This window comes from Bos grunniens, chromosome 11 (assembly GCF_055505025.1).
Source record: "Bos grunniens cultivar Pamir isolate PY7600 chromosome 11, Bosgru_T2T1.0, whole genome shotgun sequence".
Lineage (NCBI taxonomy): Eukaryota > Metazoa > Chordata > Mammalia > Artiodactyla > Bovidae > Bos > Bos grunniens.
Window position 1 is genome coordinate 79,510,224 of NC_141175.1, and position 18,792 is coordinate 79,529,015.

The 18,792-nt window shown below is 44.6% G+C and overlaps 1 protein-coding gene and 1 long non-coding RNA gene across 9 annotated transcripts in view; both read right to left on the reverse strand.

Annotated features, from left to right (window-relative positions):
- Nucleotides 1-18,792, reverse strand: part of PRKCE (protein kinase C epsilon) — a 547,240-nt gene that overhangs the window by 381,333 nt on the left and 147,115 nt on the right. The window lies entirely within an intron of this gene.
- Nucleotides 1,925-18,789, reverse strand: LOC147363384 (uncharacterized). The gene is made up of 2 exons (XR_015137028.1): nucleotides 17,303-18,789; nucleotides 1,925-14,978 (listed from the first exon to the last, which is right to left on the reverse strand). It is a non-coding gene; the product is annotated as an uncharacterized LOC147363384 (long non-coding RNA).

An 18,792-nucleotide genomic window follows, 5' to 3' on the forward strand; every position in this document is an offset into this window, starting at 1 on the left:
GCCAGGTCCTACAGTCCTGCACAGCTGCCGAAGTGCCATCCAACATTCCTGACCTGGGATTTCATTTCAGATGACTTACTTTGTATTGCAAAGTGGTCCAAGCTAAAGGGCCACATCATCTTTACAATTCTGACACCTGGGCCTACACCAAATCTTGTTCTTTTGCTTCTAAACACTCTCCCTTTTCTCCAGGACTTGTACTCAGTTCAGTTCAGTTCAGTCGCTCAGTCGTATCCGACTCTTTGCGACCCCATGAATCGCAGCAAGCCAGGCCTCCCTGTCCATCACCAACTTCCAGAGTCTACTCAAACTCATGTCCATCGGGTCAGTGATGCCATTCAGCCATCTCATCCTCTGTTGTCCCCTTCTCCTCCTGCCCCCAATCCCTCCCAGCATCAGGGTCTTTTCCAATGAGTCAACTCTTTGCATGAGGTGGCCAAAGTATTGGAGTTTCAGCTTCAGCATCAGTCCTTCCAATGAACACCCAGGACTGATCTCCTTTAGGATGGACTGGTTGGACCTCCTTGCAGTCCAAGGGACTCTCAAGAGTCTTCTCTAACACCACAGTTCAAAAGCATCAATTCATTTGTGCTCAGCTTTCTTTATAGTCCAACTCTCTCATCCATACATGACCACTGGAAAAACCATAGCCTTGACGAGATGGACCTTTGTTGACAAAGTGATATCTCTGCTTTTTAATATGCTATCTAGGTTGGTCATAACTTTCCTTCCAAGGAGTAGGTGTTTTTTAATTTCATGGCTGCAGTCACCATCTGCAGTGAGTTTGGAGCCCCCAAAATAAAGTCTGACACTGTTTCCACTGGTTCCCCATCTATTTGCCACGAAGTGATGGGACCGGATGCCATGATCTTAGTTTTCTGAATGTTGAGTTTTAAGCCAATTTTTTCACTCTCCTCTTTCACTTTCATCAAGAGGCTCTTCAGTTCTTCACTTTCTGCCATAAGGGTGGTGTCATCTGCATATCTGAGGTTATTGATATTTCTCCCAACAATCTTGATTCTAGCTTCTGCTTCATCCAGCCCAGCATTTCTCATGATGTACTCTGGATATAAGTTAAATAAGCAGGGTGACAATATACAGCCTTGACATACTCCTTTCCCACTTTGGAACCAGTCTGTTGTTCCATGTCCAGTTCTAACTGCTGCTTCCTGACCTGCATTCAGATTTCTCAAGAGGTAGGTCAGGTGGTCTGGTATTCCTATCTCTTTAAGAATTTTCCAGTTTGTTGTTATTCACACAGTCAAAGGCTTTGGCATAGTCAATAAAGCAGAAATAGATGTTTTTCTGGAACTCTCTTGCTTTTTCTATGATCAAACAGATGTGGACAATTTGATGTCTGGTTCCTCTGCCTTTTCTAAAACCAGCTTGAACATCTGGAAGTTCACAATTCATGTATTGTTGAAGACTGGGTTGGAGAATTTTGAGCATTACTTTACTAAATGAGTGCAATTGTGCGGTAGTTTGAGCATTTTTTCGCATTGCCTTTCTTTGGGATTAGAATGAAAATTGACCTTTTCCAGTCCTGTGGCCACTGCTGAGTTTTCCAGATTTGCTGGCATATTGAGTGCAACATTTTCACAGCATCATCTTTCAGGATTTGAAAGAGCTCAACTAGAATTCCATCACCTCCAATAGCTTTGTTCATAGTGATGCTTCCTAAGGCCCGCTTGGCTTCACATTCCAGGATGTCTGGCTCTAGGTGAGTGATCACACCATTGTGGTTATCTGGGTCATGAAGATCTTTTTTGTAAGTTCTTCTCTGTGTTCTTGCCACCTCTTCTTAAAATCTTCAGCTTCTGTTAGGTCCATACCATTTCTGTCCTTCATTGTGCCCATCTTTGCATGAAATGTTCCCTTGGTATCTCTAATTTTCTTGATGAGATCTCTAGTCTTTCGCTTTCTGTTTTCCTCTATTTCTTTGCACTGATCACTGAGGAAGGCTTTCTTATTTCTCCTTGCTTTTCTTTGGAACTCTGCATTCAAATTGGTATATCTTTCCTTTTTGCTTCTCTTCTCTTCACAGCTATTTGTAAGCCCTCCTTGGAAAGCCATTTTGCTTTTTTGCATTTCTTTTTCTTGGGGATGGTCTTGATCCTTGTCTCCTGTACAATGTCATGAACCTCCATCCATAGTTCTTCAGGCACTCTGTCTATCAGATCTAACCCCTTTCATTTATCTCTTCTACAGTATAATCATAAGGGATTGAGAGAAGCCCCAGAAAGACAGTAAGGACTTCCCTAGTGGCTCAGATGGTAAAGCGTCTGCCTACAATGCGGGAGACCTGGGTTCAATCCCTGGGTTGGGAAGATCCTCTGGAGAAGGAAATGGCAACCCACTGCAGTACTCTTGCTTGGAAAATCTCATGGATGGAGAAGCCTGGTAGGCTATGGTCCATGGGGTTGCAAAGAGTTGGACACAACTAAGCAACTTCACTTCACTTCCAGCAAGACAGTAGGAGGGGCAAATTCATGTTTCGAATCAAACCCCATTCCTGCCAGAGACACTCAGAGGGCTCAAACAAACCTTGTGCACACCAGGACCCAGAGACCCCACAGAGACTGGGACAAAACTGTGTTTGAGCCTCTCCTGTGGAGGTACGGGGTCAGCAGTGGACTGCCACAGGGGCAGGGGCTCTGGATGCGGCAGACTTGGGTATGGCATGAGCCCTCTTGGAGGAGGGCACCATTAGCCCCACCACAGAGCTCCCAGAACTTACACAGGACTGGGAAAAAGACTCTTGAAGGGCACAAACACAACCTTATGTGCACCAGGACCCATGAGAAAGGAGCAGTGACCCCACAGGAGACTGACCCAGACTTGCCCAAGAATGTCCAGAAGTCTCCAGTGGAGGCGTGGGTCGTTGGTGGCCTGCTGCGGGTTGGGGGCACTGAGTGTAGCAATATACACATGGAGGAGGTCACCTCCTTTTGAAGGAGGTCACCATTATCTTCATTTCCTCCACCATAGTTTGTGAGTGAAAGTCACTCAGTTGTGTCCGACTCTTTGTGACCCCGTAGACTATACAGTCCATGGAATTCTCCAGGCCAAAATACTGGAGTGGGTAGGCTTTCCCTTCTCCAGGGGATCTTCCCAACCCAGGGATCGAACCCAGGTCTCCCGCATTGCAGGTGGATTCTTTACCAGCTGAGCTATCAGGGAAGCCCACCATAGTTTGGCACCAGGTAAATAGCAGGGAGGGAACACAGCTCCACCCATCAACAGAAAATTGGATTAAAGATTTACTGTGCATGACCCCACCCATCAGAACAAGATTCAGTTTCCCCCTCAGTCTGTCTCTCCCATCAGGAAGCTTCCATAAGCCTCTTATCCTTCTCTATCTATCTATCTATCAGAGGGCAGACAGACTGAAAAGCAAAGTCACAGAAAACTAATCAATCTGATCACAGGGACTACAGCCTTGTCTAACTCAATGAAACTATGAGCCATGCCATGTAGGACCATCCACGATGGATGGGTCATGATGGAGAGTTCTGACAAAATGTGGTCCACTGGAGAAGGGAATTGCAAACCACTTCAGTATTCTTGCCTTGAGAACCCCATGAACAGTATGAAAAGGCACAAAGATAGGACACTGAAAGATGAAATCCCCAGGTTGGTAGGTGCCCAATATGCTACTGGAGAAGAGTGGAGAAATAACTCCAGAAAGAATGAAGAGACGGAGCCAAAGCAAACACACCACCCAGTTGTGGATGTGACTGGTGACAGAAGCAAAGTCCGATGCTGTAAAGAGCAATATTGCATAGGAACCTGGAATGTTAGGTCCATGAATCAAGGCAAATTGGAAGTGGTCAAACAAGAGATGGCAAGAGTGAATGTAAACATTTTAGGAATCAGTGAACTAAAATGGACTGGAATGGGTGGATTTAACTCAGATGACCATTATATCCACTACTATGGGCAAGAATCCCTTAGAAGAAATGGAGTAGTCATCATAGTCAACAAGAGTCCAAAATGCAGTACTTGGATGCAACCTCAAAAATGACAGAATGATTTCTGTTTGTTTTCAAGGCAAACCATTCAATACACAGTAATCCAAGTCTATGCCCCAACCAGTAATGCTGAAGAAGCTGAAGTTGAATGGTTCTATGAAGACCTACAAGACCTTCTAGAACTAACACCCCAAAAAAGATGTCCTTTTCATTATAGGGGACTGGAATGCAAAAGTAGGAAGTCAAGAGCTACCTGGAGTAACAGGCACATTTGGCCTTGGAGTACAAAACAAAGCAAGTCAAAGACTAACAGTTTTGCCAAGAGAACGCACTGGTCATAGCAAACACCCTCTTCCAACAACACAAGAGAAGACTCTACACATGGACATCACCAGATGGTCAACACTGAAATCAGATTGATTATATTCTTAGCAGCCAAAGATGGAGAAGTTCTATACAGTCAGCAAAAACAAGACCGGGAGCTGACTGTGGCTCAGATCATGAACTCCTTGTTGCCAAATTCAGACGTAAATTGAAGGAAGTAGGAAAAACCACTAGACCATTCAGGTATGACCTAAATCAAAATTGTCCTAGAAAATCTTAAATCACCCACACCATAAAGTGTGTATACTGTGTATTGCTTATGTTTGTGTCCAATGAACTTAATTCACCTTGAAGTTTGAGAACCACTGAGCTGGATCTTTATGGAAGGAACACAAGGCAAGCCCCTGTGTATTCACAAAGCTTTCTGCTTTTAGAGATTTATCAAATCTGCTGCCATGAAAGGGGGCTGGGTGAAGTATTATGAAGTGTTTCAGATTCCCTGGAGGTTTACTCCATTTGTTTAGAATTGTGCCTTAATACATTTTAATTTGTTTATCGTGTGAAGATTAAGTCAGAAGACAGCCTCATCCTCAGTGGGAGGTAGGTTGTCAAAGGCCTTGTAACACTCTTACTCTGTTGAGATTTTCAAAACACACTCACATTAATGGCAGTTGTTCATCTAACCTCATACATCATCATTTTTAAGACGAACTATTATTTTATCATTAAGAAAGAAAAATAATGTTGCCAATTAAAGTATAACAGACATTTGTACAATGTATCTGGAATTTATAGATGCTAAGGCACAAAACTGCATCTCAGATGCAATAAAACATCATATTGCTTTTAAACCTGAGCCTAGATGGTATGTATTTTCATCCTACCATCATGGAGGCTGGAGTAGGTCAGCCACACCTGGGGGCCCAGCTTGCTAGGTTCAGGTGTCTGCTCATTGATCTCAGAGACCACGATGGAAGGATTTGAAGCTGAAGAGTGGCCGTTTTTAGTGCCTCATTAGAGCTTGGATTTTGAAATGAATTTGTCAGGGATGCATTTGGAGAGGGAAAGACTGGAGGAGGGAACCAATTCAAGGGCTCTTCTAGAATCCAGACAAAGGTGGTAAGAACGGGAAGCAGGGCATGTTCACTGGGATGGAGAGGTGTTGGGCTGATGGTGGGGAGATAAAGGGTGCCGTTTGTGAGCTCCTGGAGAAGGGCCTGTGGAAGGCCTGGGGGGCACAGTGAGAGTGGAGATTCTAGAGGAAAGGAAGTGAGGTCCCAGAGAGGACGCCCTTCCCTCGTATCTCTTGGCAGTCACCAGGCAAGTTGAGAGAGGGAGGCTACTGTGAGTCCTAGGATGGTGCTTGGAACTGGTCCGGAAACTGAGTCAGGGTCCCAGCTTTGCTGCCGGTACCAGACCTGGGACTGGGGTCAGTCTAGCGCCTCTCCTTCTTGCCTTTTCTGCAAAATGTGGATGATAATATCTACCATCTAGGCTTAGGTTTAAAAGCAATATGATGTTTTATTGCATCTGAGATGCAGTTTTGTGCCTTAGCATCTATGAATTCCAGATACATTGTACAAATGTCTGTTATACTTTAATTGACATTATTTTTTTCTTAATGATAGATAAAATAATGGTTCATCTTAAAAACGATGATGTATGAGGTTAGATGAACGACTGCCATTAATGTGAGTGTGTTTTGAAAATCGCAACAGAGTAAGACTGTTACAAGGCCCTTGACAACCTACCTCCCACTGAGGATGAGGCTGTCTTCTGGCTTAATTTTCACAATGACAAACAAATTAAAATGTATTAAGGCACAATTCTAACCAAATGGAGTAAATCCTCCAGGGAAGCTGAAACACTTTAGAATGTTCCACCCAACCCCCTTTCATGCCATGGAGATCCTAGAGCAGTCCAACATCACCCACCTTGCTTGTGCTGTTCTCCCTTCCTGAAATCCCTTTACCGGCTAATTCTTATCCATCTACTGAGACTTGCTGCGGAATCTTCTCTGACATAAGTCAGCACTGGTGTCTGTGTACTGTAATGATCTCTTCCGTCTACCTGTTAGGGTGGATCTGAATCACTTGGTGGGAAGGAGCTGGGACCCTGGCTCATTCATACCTGTGTGTGAATGGATAGCACAGTGCATGGTGCACAGGAGACAAACAGTAAGTATTCAGAAGGCAGGGGGGAAGCCAGATTTACTAGCTCAGCTTCAAGCTCCATCCCCAGTTTTAATGATGGGTGTTTTGTTCTGCCTCGAACTCCATAGGATGAAACTTCCCATGGGGCTAAAAAGCATGGCCTTGACCCCTGCCCGGCAGCCAGTTCTGCCAAATCGTGGTTCTCCCTTGTCCTTCTCTCCAGTCTTTAGTCCTGGGCAATGGAGGTTACTCTTGAACCTGAGTCCAAGACTAGGTTCTCAGTGCCTGTTGCCAGAGCCAGCAGCCAACTCCCCATTAAAAGCTCCTTAAGTACCAACCAGGGGCTGTGGGTCTGTGGGACTCTGGCCACCCCGGGCCTGGCCTGGGGCCAGGGCCAAAGACACAGGCAACCTGACTGCTCTCTGGAGTGGGCACCTAGGGTGGGGCTCTGGGGAAGTGCTCCTACCTGGACAATGGGATTCAGGCCAGGCTTCCCATGTTCTCAGAGCTGATATCCCACAGTGCTCACACTTGCCTCTTCTGTTCCTTCCTATCTCCTGAAAATACCCAAGCCCCACCTTACCTAATAGCCTGTGCCTGAACTGAGCAGAGTTTACAACACGGCTTCATACATAAACTTATCACCCAGACTGGTGCAATTTGCCTCTCCTCACCCCGACCCCACCTCCCGCAACTGTATCTCCTCAACATTATATAATAGCCAAGTGAACTAGGTAGGAAATCCCTGCTGGCTTGGCAAGCCTGGAGGGAACTACCCACATACCTGTACTCCCCCTCCCCAGGGCCACCAGCGGGGATGTACTACTCCACCCTGGCTTTCCTCACCTTATGAATGAGAAGTCCAGATGCTAAGGGCTTCCCTCCCTCAGCTGTAGCCTGGAGATGCAACACCAGCTCCCGATCCTGCCTGTGCTGGGCAGCCCTGGCCCAGCCCTGCTTAGACAGCCATGCGTATCACAACATACAAAAGTTTATTTTAAAAGCACCTGTTGCTAAGGGTGCTCCTATTGCTCCAATGCACAGTACAGAGCAGTGTGACACATAACCCTAAACTTCACTCTCAGCGTAATTCAGGCCCAAAGGATATGTTTCCCCCACATCTCCTGGCCCAGGTGCTCAAAACCAAATGCCAGGAGGATGTGTGGCTTGTGCTGCTTCAGACATGGAGACCAATCTGGCTTTGGAGAGGGGGGAGATTCGGGAAATCTAAATTCCTAAGAGAAGCAGCAAACTAATTAATTTGAACAAGTCTTTCTTTCATATAATTGAATGCAACAGAGTCTTGCATAACCAAGTATATTTTTCATCAGTGTTAAGCAATCACTTTCTCACTTCTCTTTGCATCCCAACTCCTAGTTCAAAAGATACTCATGAATTTGTGTGGAATTGGTGGTTACAATGGCAGCTGAGGAACATTTTGGAATATCAATTCACATTACTCTTAAATGTGTGTAGAATCAGGTCTAGACACAGCAAGAGAAAAGTGATACTGACTGTATACTGACAACTAAATGGATTAGAATCCTAACATTGTGAATACTATTATTTTTATAAAAACATTTAATGTGATTTAATTTCTTTTTAAAGTTAAATTAAAATTTTAACCTTAAGTACTTTAACATTTAATAGTCACTAATTATACTGACATTTTTGCCTTTTCATTTCATGGATAATTTTGAATATTTTGGAAGAAAAATAATTTTTTGAAAATAATTTAAAAAATTTTTATTCCAATTTATATAGCTGATTAAAAAATAATCAAGTTTTATACTATAATCAAGTATATAATCAAGTTTTATTTTTATATTAAAAATATAATCAAGTTGAATATCATTATATTTACTCTATAATTCTTTAGATCACAGAGTATGAGATCACAGTAGAAACAGAAAAGAAAGTGGAGCTTGGAGAAGAGAAAAAAAGAATAGAAAACCAGTAATGAAGGAAAATGTTACATTTTTAAAAACTGAAAACACTGAAAGAAAAAAGATACTGTTGAGCATGGCCTACATACAACTTGAAACAGAATATTACAAATTCTTGATTTAGTAAAGAGTTAAGACTTAATTACTGATCAAAACGATGAAAATTAGGCAGAAAAATATTCCCATGAAACATGCAAGCCAAACTTGACATTTTACTAATAACTTTCAATCATATAAAACTCTGGCTTTACACATTTTTAAATTTTGTTATTCTGCAGGTATATTTATCAAGCTAGGAAGCTAGACTATATTTAACAGTAATTTGTTTAAATATTTAGATACATGGTATGCAGCTGGTCCCATGTAAGGCTGGGGGCAGTGTGTGTATGAGTCTAAGCAGGAAGCAGCGTGTCTCAGCGGTAAGAGCGTGGACCTTCAAGTTCAAATCGCAGCTCAATACTTACTAGCTAGATGACTTAACTTCTGGCAACCTCAGTTTCCACCTCTGTAAAATGGACATGGTAAAATCTAGCTCGTATTACATGTTTCATAATCTAAATTCCCCTTTCATAGTCTTTAATTCTTTTATTCCTATTTCCCATCTGCCTTTTACAATCTCATTTAACCTAACTCAGAGCAACAGTAGTTTCAGCCATGCACTTCATTTGCACTCTGCTTCATTTGACTCTGCTGCTCTGCTCCTTGATCTCCAGCTGGGACAGAGTACATAGAGAAACGGCCCTGGAAACTTCATTAAACTTGGCCTCACCAAGGATACCAAGGAGCTGGCTCCCAGGTTTATCACATTATACATCTCCGAGACTTCTTCATGGAAATGAAGATCAGGAAGTGGGAACGAGGCTATATCCCTGTCTTTTTCCCCCCACCCCCCAAAAATCCAGGGGCTCAATAAGCCCAGCACGTGGTTTTGCTGTCTTGACAATTTGCATTCTCCTTCCAGCTAAAATCCAGCCAGATACCAAAGCCACATACAGAGGCCTAGACCCCCTCCGCCAAGGTACAGCAGAGCAGCACTTACGCTAAAAGCAGAACACCAAAGGCACCATGGCAGTTCCAGTTCCACAGGACAGTGAATTGCAAGGCAGCCCCTCCTGAGTGTACAGAGTCCCAGCTGTCTGTTCCAACAGGGCTCTGCTCCAGATATGAGACCCTCTGAAGGGCCCAGGTGCAGGGCCTGTTCAAATGCTCAGTCTCTCTGAGGGGCCCCACCACCTTCTAAAGCCATCAACAGGCTCAACTGGTTTGCACAGGGAATAAATTGAGAAGGACGGTGATTTCAGCCCTGGGCCTAGAAGAAGCCTACTGGGAAGTTACAAATAAGGCATAAGATATGGCCCCCAAGCTCTGGAAAAGACACTTGTGAGAATCAACAAGTGTGCTATGTGTCACTTAACTGGGTCCACAGGTGTAAACGGGACTGTTGAGGCAAGCTGTCATCCCAGTCATGGAGAGTTGAGTCACTCCAATAAGAATGTAGGGATCCATGGCTCTCCCTCCCCCACCCACCTGGCCAGGTGTCTTTGGGTTTCGCTCAAAGAAGACTGAGTAATGTGGCAGAAGGAGTAAGATGACCAGGTCTTGACCTTCACTAGTGGCCAGCTGTGTGATGTCGGCTAGCAAGGGTGTAGAGGAGCTTTCTCCACATGGACAATGAGGCTAAGAATACCCACCCCAGCCTGTTTCACAAAGGAGCTAACAGTGAAAATACCACACACTCCACTCTCTCCCCTCTCCCCTCTCTGCAAGTCTTTGTTGTCTGAAACACCTTGGACCTCCTAGGCACACTCTCTCCTGCATTGTTATATCTCAAATAAATAGCGAATAGAGCTATGTGACCCTGAATAATTTTTTCTTAGCTACTTTATTATTTTTATTTGTAAAGTTAAAAAAAAAAAAAAAACCCTCATGACCTTTCCAGCTCTACAATTCTTGACCAGAGCCTGGGCAAAACACACAACAGCTAATAACAATGGCTTGGCCTATTGATCTAGGCACGCCAGGGACTATTCTCAGCACTCTACCACTATTTACTCATTTTATCTCCCCAGCCACCAGTGAAGTAGATATTGTAGTGACCCCATTTAGCAAATGGAAAAGCTGAGGCCAGAAATGTTAAGTTGACTCGCCAGGAATTAGACTGCCCAAGTTAAAGCAATGCCTCCTCTCAAGTTCAAGGTCAGTGATAATTTCAGTTTGGTAAATATTAAATGCTATCATAAGAAATCAGTAATAGTCAGCACTTATGTATGTATACCAGACATTGCTTTCAGTGCATAATATATATTAACTCTTTATCATCTTGTTTATACACCAGGACATGAGCATAGAGAATTAACTTCCCAAGATCCCATCTAGTAAGGAAGCTAGGATTTGAATCCACACAGCCTGGTTCCAGAGCCTGTGTTATCAAGCATATTACACTAACTGCACCTGGGCATTTTATGAACATAGAGAGGGGTGACTAACCTGAGGCAGGGGTTGGGATGGAGACCCTGGAGAAGAGGTCTAAGAATTAGCTGGAGTCATGCAAGTTGAGCAGGGAAAGGCATTCCACACTGAAGGAACATCAGGGGCAAAGGCACGGAGGTATGAAGAATAATGGCGTTCAAAACAATGCAAATAAGACTGGAGTGAAGGGAGATGAGGATGGGAGAATTCCTTAGAGAAAACGAACTGTGTTTCCTTATTTTTTTCAACTTTCCTGAATGCCTGAAATTGTTTGTAATAAGGAAAAATTTTAAAGTACTGTCATGCATCAGTGGAGATCATAAACAAAGAAAAGCATAAATCTGCAGTGGATAGATGCATGGAGTCCAAGGGCGCTGCCCAGCTCTGCTCTGCTCCTGGCCCCCTGGGTGGTGCTGGCAGACAATCAAGTGAGAAAGGGCTCAGAGCACAGGGGCTGGTTGCCCGGAAGCCCCTGGGGAGGAAATCAGAGCCCAAAGAGCCAGGGTGTGTGGTTCTGAAGTTCAAGCCAGGCAGGGAACCCGGTGCAGCCAAGTAGCAGATAACAGGCTGGGTAAATTGAAAATGTTCAAGCATTCAAGGTTCAAGGGAGAGCCACAGGTGTGCAGGAAGAGGTGGAAGACTGGGGTTAAGAAGCCTGAGGTCAGAAAAGGCCAGTGCCAAGATGCCTCAAGAGTAGAAGCTCCAGGTGCAAGCTCTAGTCCCTGAGGCAGACACACCTGCCCAAGCAGGACTGGGAATGCTGAGGCCAGGGGCCTGGCTGGCTCACAAGCACGGGGCTGAGGTCTCTGGAAACCTCAGTGGGGTAGGACCTGGAGGGGAGAGAGAGGGACTGACCTCACCTCCCCAAGAAGGTGGAAGCAGGCTCCCCAGCTGGCAGCAGTCTTGGAAGGGTAGGTAGAACAGAATAAAGAGAAGAGTTTGGAAAGCAATGACAACAAACCAACTGTAAAAGCTGGATCTGAATTTCTCTGCTCTCATTACCTCTGTAACCTTGAAATTTCTTCTTTGAGGTTCAATTTCTTGAAAAAGAAATAGGGCAATAACAGCCTCTCCCCCCATGTGGTTCCATGAGAATTAACTGATGCTGCACCACCCAGCACAGTGACCAAGCACATAGCATGTGAGCAGAACACAACAGCTCTAGTTATGGTCACTAGATTAGAAATGAAGAACGATGGTGGCACTCCAGCCACCCAAAACTGGCACCACATGAGGAAGACAGGAAGTCAGAGACCAGCAGAAGGGAATGAACAAAGCTGTGAACTATCAGAGATCAGTCACACTTCTCCCCTCAGGGACGGTGTTGTTGGGCAATTGTCACACTCTTCCTAAGATTTCTAGTAACAGCAAGACCCAGGTTCTTCCCCAGGCACTTTGAACCACAGAAAAGCTTTGTACCAGGGACTATGCTAGAATAAGGCAGGAGCTGGAAAGATGAGCTTCTAACTTCTTTTGGGCTGATTAACCCTTCCCTAAAAGATAAGAAGAAACCCAACCCCAAGTGGAATCCCTTCCTGTCTATGCTGGCAATGCATCTGCCATTTTAAAAAACAAAAACCATTCCCTGAATAATTCATTATTCAAAGGAAACGTCAGCCCAGAGTGCTTCACTCCATTTATTCTGGCATAAGCACTAATCTTGATCCCTGTGTATGTTTCTGAAAAGGATCCACACGAGAAATCACTTTTTAAAACGTCAATATCCGAGAAGGCAAGCAGAGTTTAAAAGGGCCATAATTCATAAATCAATGATGCCACACTTGAGGAAGCGTTCTGTATCGACTGGTCAACAATTCCATTTGCAGCAAGTTGAAACATCTGCGGCTCCCTGGGTCTCTAGCCAGGGTCCCAGGGCTGCTGCCCCTCAATAATGAGGCAAAATTTCAGCAACAGTTAGAATCATGTTCTTTGGGATTCAGGAACTGAGGTGTGGGATTACTGTGGGTTTTATCTAAATCTATCAGTTTCTGTTAATGCACCAATAACCAATCTGAAGCAGGCAAAAACCCAATGATTTACAGCCATGACTCAGCACCCTTTTTGCCTGGCTGTTAAGCAAGACTGTTCACAAGTCCTCATCCTTCACAGGCACCTGCACAGGTTTTGGCTGAGCCCAAATCCTGGATGCAAACCCAGTGTTCCCTCAGTATCCATCAAGGGAGTTGGTCCCAGGACCCATCCCTGCCTCACCCAGGGGACAGCACAACTCACACCTGCTCGAATCCCATCATCAGCCCTGTGTACCCTCAGGCTGCACATCCATGGGTCCCACATCTGCAGATTCAATCAACTGTAGGCCGTGCACTGTGCTTCCAGTCTGCAGTTGGGTAAATCGGTAGATGCAGAACCCACAGATACCGATCCTATGGATACTGGGGGCCAACTGTATCTGTGGGGAAATTTAAACAATTGTTGCTATTATTGATGGTTCCTGATGGCCTCAACCAAAACGCACAGTCGTTGGCATTGATCAGAGCTGTGGAAACAGAACCCCACACCTGGCATTGGCTAGCTGCCCCACATATACTTATTCAGAAGTAAAAGGAAGGGCACCAGGCAGAAAATCAGTAAGTGGAGGCAGCCTTGTAAGAGTTGCTTTTTGACACAAACCCCACACTGCTGGAGGAAAACAGCCTGAAGCTATTGATCAGGAATTCTGTGGCACAGAAACCAGAGAAAGAACACCTGTGCGCTCTCAGGGTGCCCAAGGAGCAAGGCTTGGGGGAAGTTGAGATAAAATTTCTTCTTCCTTCTTCCTCTCTCAGCTTGCTTCCCTTCCCCAGGGCTGTCTAACCAAACACAGAACACAGGCTCGCAATGGACCAAAGAGATCAAACGAGAAAGAAGAGCAGAAGCCCAGGAAATAGACCAAGAGCCAATGGGATTCAGAGTTGCACTTCTTCACTGCTCATCCAAACAACAAAGAGGAAGGATCTCTCATAGCTCTCTCACAGTCAGCAAAGAGCTTTCAAGTACATTTTAGATATTGAATACCTCTTCGGTGACCTGTTCTAAATCTATTCTGGAACAAGGAAAGGTAAATTATACCACCTACTATTTTAATAAGTGTTATCTCATGCAATCCTAAAAAGAATTATGGGATTATTGGAAGATAACCCCGTTTTACAAGTGGAAAGCCTAGGCACAGAGAGGTTAAAGAAATTTCCCAAGGTAACACAGCGAGCAAGTGGTGGAAGTGGGACACGCACGTGGGTAGTCTAGTCCACTCTCTGGTGGAATAAGCTAAATAGAGGTGAAGAGATGTGAGGGGGTGTTTCTCTAGCTTTGTGTTTAGGATAGTGAAGGGAAGTGCTACTGACAATAACACATATTACTGAGTCCTTATAGTGAGTCAACTGAGCCCCTTCCAGTCTGTGGTCATTTATAACCCCTATGGGGTAGGCACCCTTGTCTTCATTTTATGGATGAGAAAACTAAGACCCAGAAAGGTCCTCCAGTGGGTTTGTATGAGAGCCAGGATTCCCATCCAGACAGCTGGGGTGGGAGTCTATGCTCTCAACCAGGATGCTCTGCTGGAATTGGCACTGGCCATAAGCGTCTGACTTTTAGCACTGCTCTGGTATCAGCAAGGACGGACCTGAGCACAGGTACCTCACGCCTAGACCAGGCTGCCTTCAAGGACAGAACAACTGCGCTGCAAAGCTACCCATAAAGATGGGGAGTTAAATTAGCTCTCAGGATTTAATTCAGCAGGTATTTGGGGAGTTTCTATTTGGTTACTTAATTGACTCCATTCTTCAAGAAAGAAATTAAAGAAATAAAGGACTTAGAGAAATTAGGGCATTATACAAATACTGTGTATGTGGATCCTAATGACCCAAAGGGGTGCCTGAAAGAAGGAAGCAGGACCTCTTGGGCTCAAGACTGGACTGACAGGCTGCTATATGGGCTCCACTGGGCAAAGGGCTCTGAACTGGTTCCTCCAGCTGCTCCGTTGTGGCATTTCCCCCATTGGAAGCCTGACAGCCAGACTTATAGCTCCTACGGTCTTTTCCTCGTCTAGGGTGAGTTATTCCAAGTGGTAGATTTCAGTCTTTCAGTAGCAGGATCCTCTTTATCGGAAAGTCCAATATCTACCAAAATGGAAAGAGAGAACAGATCTGGAGGGAGTGAGGGATGGGGACCAGCAGGGTGTAGGCCACCGTGACCTACCCCAGCCATTCCCATAATAGGTCATGGGCACTTCTATAAGCCAATTTATAAACATCCCCTTGTCAACAAATTGAGCTGACTGTAGATGACAAAAGGGGAGAGAGGTTGACTTGGCCTCCTCAGAAGGCCAAGATGCTTTTATTGTTGCTGTTGTTCAGTCATTAAGTCATGCCCAACTCTTTCTGACCTCATGGACTACAACACACCAGGCTTTCCTGTCCTTCACTGTCTCCTGGAGTTTGCTCAGACTCATGTCCATTAAGCAGGCAATGCTATCTAACCACTTCAGCCTCTGCACCCCTCTTCTCCTTTCGCCTTCAGTCTTTCCCAGCATCCACGTCTTTTCCAATGAGTTGGTTCTTCACATGGGGTGGCCAGAGTACTGGAGCTTCAGCTTTGGCATCAGTCCTTCCAGTGAATATTCAAGGTTGATTTCCTTTAGGATTAACTAGTTTGATCTTGCTGTCCAAGGGACTCTCAAGAGTCTTCTTCAGCACCACAATTTGAAAGCATCAAATCTTTGGGCACTCAGCCTTCTTTATGGTCCAACCCTCACATCTATACATGACTACTGGAAAAACCACAGCTTTCACTATATGGATATAGTCAAATACATATTTGTTTTTTAATAGATGCTTTTATAGAGGTCTTGAATCTAGTACAAGTCTCATGTTTTCTGGGATTGTCCCCTAATCCCTTTCCCACCCCCACCCCCCAACCATGATCACTACCATCTGGGCCACAAAAGTCAGCTGTTTGGCTAAAAAATCAGCAACCCTGAAAAGGTCCAAGGAAGGCACAGAAAGAGATACAAAGTGTGTTCACAAATCAATTTCCCAATGCCCAAAGCTTAGTACATCCCTCCTCAAGCATGACAGCCTTCAAAGTCTGCAGAAGATTCAAAAGGAACAGAAAAAAGTAGAAGGTTACCCAAGGTTGCAAGCACAATGGCCAGAATGTGTGTAAATACTGGAGTGGCCCTGTGCTGCTTTGGATCCCCTGATATAATGGCCATTTCCTGGAGTCCCATTTCCTCTCATTGTGTTTCAGTGGAACAACAATGATATAGTGAGAAGCGGCTCAGTCACATAGGTTATTTTAATAGATACATCCTACAAGCCTTGAAAACCTGTTCTAGGCACTGATAACAGGGCTAAATATATCACAAGCTCAATAGTGAATCTGAGAATCAAAAACTGCGAGATTGGAACACACACGTGTGTGTTTTTTCTCAGCACATCCTGCAAGTTTTCTCACATTCTGGCCCCCTCACACAGATTCACAGGATCCTTCCCACTGAAGCCTGGTTTAAACCACTGCTCTCCAGCAACACTGGAGAATTTTGTTGCATTGATTTATCTCTTTAGCATTCCTCATTCAGCTGCACATCTGAACTGAAGCCTGAAGGATGATGCTGTCATTTATGGATATGTGTACTTTTGCAAATATACACACACACAGGAGAAAACTCTGAAGACCTAGTTACAAAGCGGCCATCACAAAGGCTGATCCACCAACGACTTGGGAGCCCTGCCAGATCTGTAATTCACGGCTGCTCTTGGGATTTCCACTTGCAACATCAGAGACAAATCTGTGGCACCCCAGGTGATTGATCAAAGTTCTCCTTTCCTTCCTGTCCCTCTAATATGAGCAAATGCACCATTTGGGTGTTCGATTTGTAAAGCTAATCTAAAGACAAAGTTGTCTCTGCCTTCAGAAAGACACTGATACATTAAAAAAAAAAAAAGATATCCAAGCCTTTTAGAAAACACAGATTTATAAACAGCAATATTGCTGGCAAAATATCTTAAAGCAGTGATTCTCAACCCTGACTGCTCATTAGAAATATCTGGCAGTAGGGGTACCCTCAACTGTTCCTGCCTCCTCCAGGTGGTTCTCATGGGCAGACTGGTCTTAAGGGAACACGGGTCTTTGGTGTGATGCTTTTGCAGAAATTTAAGTCAGTGGTTCTTCATCTTGGTTGCATATTAGAATCCGAAGAAAAAATTTTAAAACATCAATGGCTGGGACTCACCTCCCCAACGATCCTGAATTAGTACAGGATGGGGCTGAGCCTTGACATTTGAAAATTATTTGAGAATTCAGTCATGGTTGAGGACCACTAGTCTAAGTCACTGCACCTCTCTGATTCAGTTATCCTTAAACACACAAAGATAGATAGGAAATCTATCTTCAGACATTTCTCCAGGTCTAAAAATCCAAAGTACAGCAATGGTTTGCCTACCTTAAATAGGAAATAAGTAATAAAGGCATCTGAGTGAACAACCGAATTTGATGTCATGATGCCCACACATATCCCTTTCAGGCTGAGTATCCCTTGGGTCCTCATGGGCAGTTTGTTCATTTCATTTCACACACTGTTGAAACAAAATCATTTATCTGGTTTCTAAACCAACAGCAGATTAGAATCACACAAATTAGAAGTGATAGAGGGGGCAGGTAGAAAAGAGGAGAGAGACTATTAGCAGCGGGTCCCCTGACTGCAGTGAGAAGTGAGTGCTAATAGGGAAGAGACAGAAAAACTGAAATCAGTAGACACAGCACAAAAAAAAGCATGAAAGTCAGGGTTCATTAATGAAAGGGCACTGTGGACATCAAGGGGCTACATCACTGATAATCCTAAGAACAGTCCAGAGTCACTCAGAACAAGTTAAATTATGCTCATGATAACCTGGCTATAGAAGCTGAAATATAGGTGATGACTTCCCTCAAAAATAGTAATAATAAACAGCAAGTATGATAGAAGGGGTAACTTGAGCTATTTGTTAATTGCTGCCACCCGGAATGACTCATTTCCTGAAGCTCCCAGATAGCCACAGACTTCTGTAGGAGACCTTTTAGCAGAAAGAGCTTCAGCTTGACCAAGAAGAGATCTGCCTCCCTATGGGAGTCAGGAGACAGTGAGATCTGAGACAGGGAAATGGTCATGGATGCTCCTGATGCTTGGGCTTTCTAGGTACCAGGGCACAGACACAGTCCTCCGAGCCTTCACTGAAAACAGGCACAGCTGAGCCCTGGGGCATCCTTCCTGGCTGGTAGAACCTGATTGCTCTAAGTGGGCCTCCCATTAAATGTAGCCCCAATGCACAGGGTCTCCATGCCTGCCATTCCTTGCTGAGAATGTCCACACTAACCACAATTCAGACAGTTCTTTTAAATGCAAAGTCCTGGGATGGAGAATACCCAAATCCCAACCACTTAGCTAATTCATCAGCCCATTTCTGTTTATACAGTAAGGCCCTGGTTTTCACATCCTCCCCACCCCCAACAATGAAATATGGAACACAATTACAAAGATAAAATGGGGCACCCATGACCGAAGGACTCTTGGTAGCTAAAGTCTTGTTACTACTCCCTCTCATCAAAATTCCATGAAACACTCAGTTAGGAAGCCATTTGGCAGGGACTTTCAGGCCCCCCACCCCAGACCCCTACCCAGGGGCTCAGTCCTGCTCTGTGGCCAGCACTGCCCAGTGTTGACTGCTAGTGTGGAGCCCCCAGCTGCTATTCTGGTACAGCTGAGAACCCCCTCTTAACATTTTATTCTACTAGGCTTTTTATTTGTTCCCCACATCCATCCTCAAGCCTATCTGTGTCTGCTAATCGAGCTCTTGTATCTTGAATCTCATTTTGACCGGTTCCTAAGTCTAGGTTTATTAGCACACAGACATCAAGAAGCGCCCGCCAGCACCCTTGCTCCCAGCAAAGTGTACA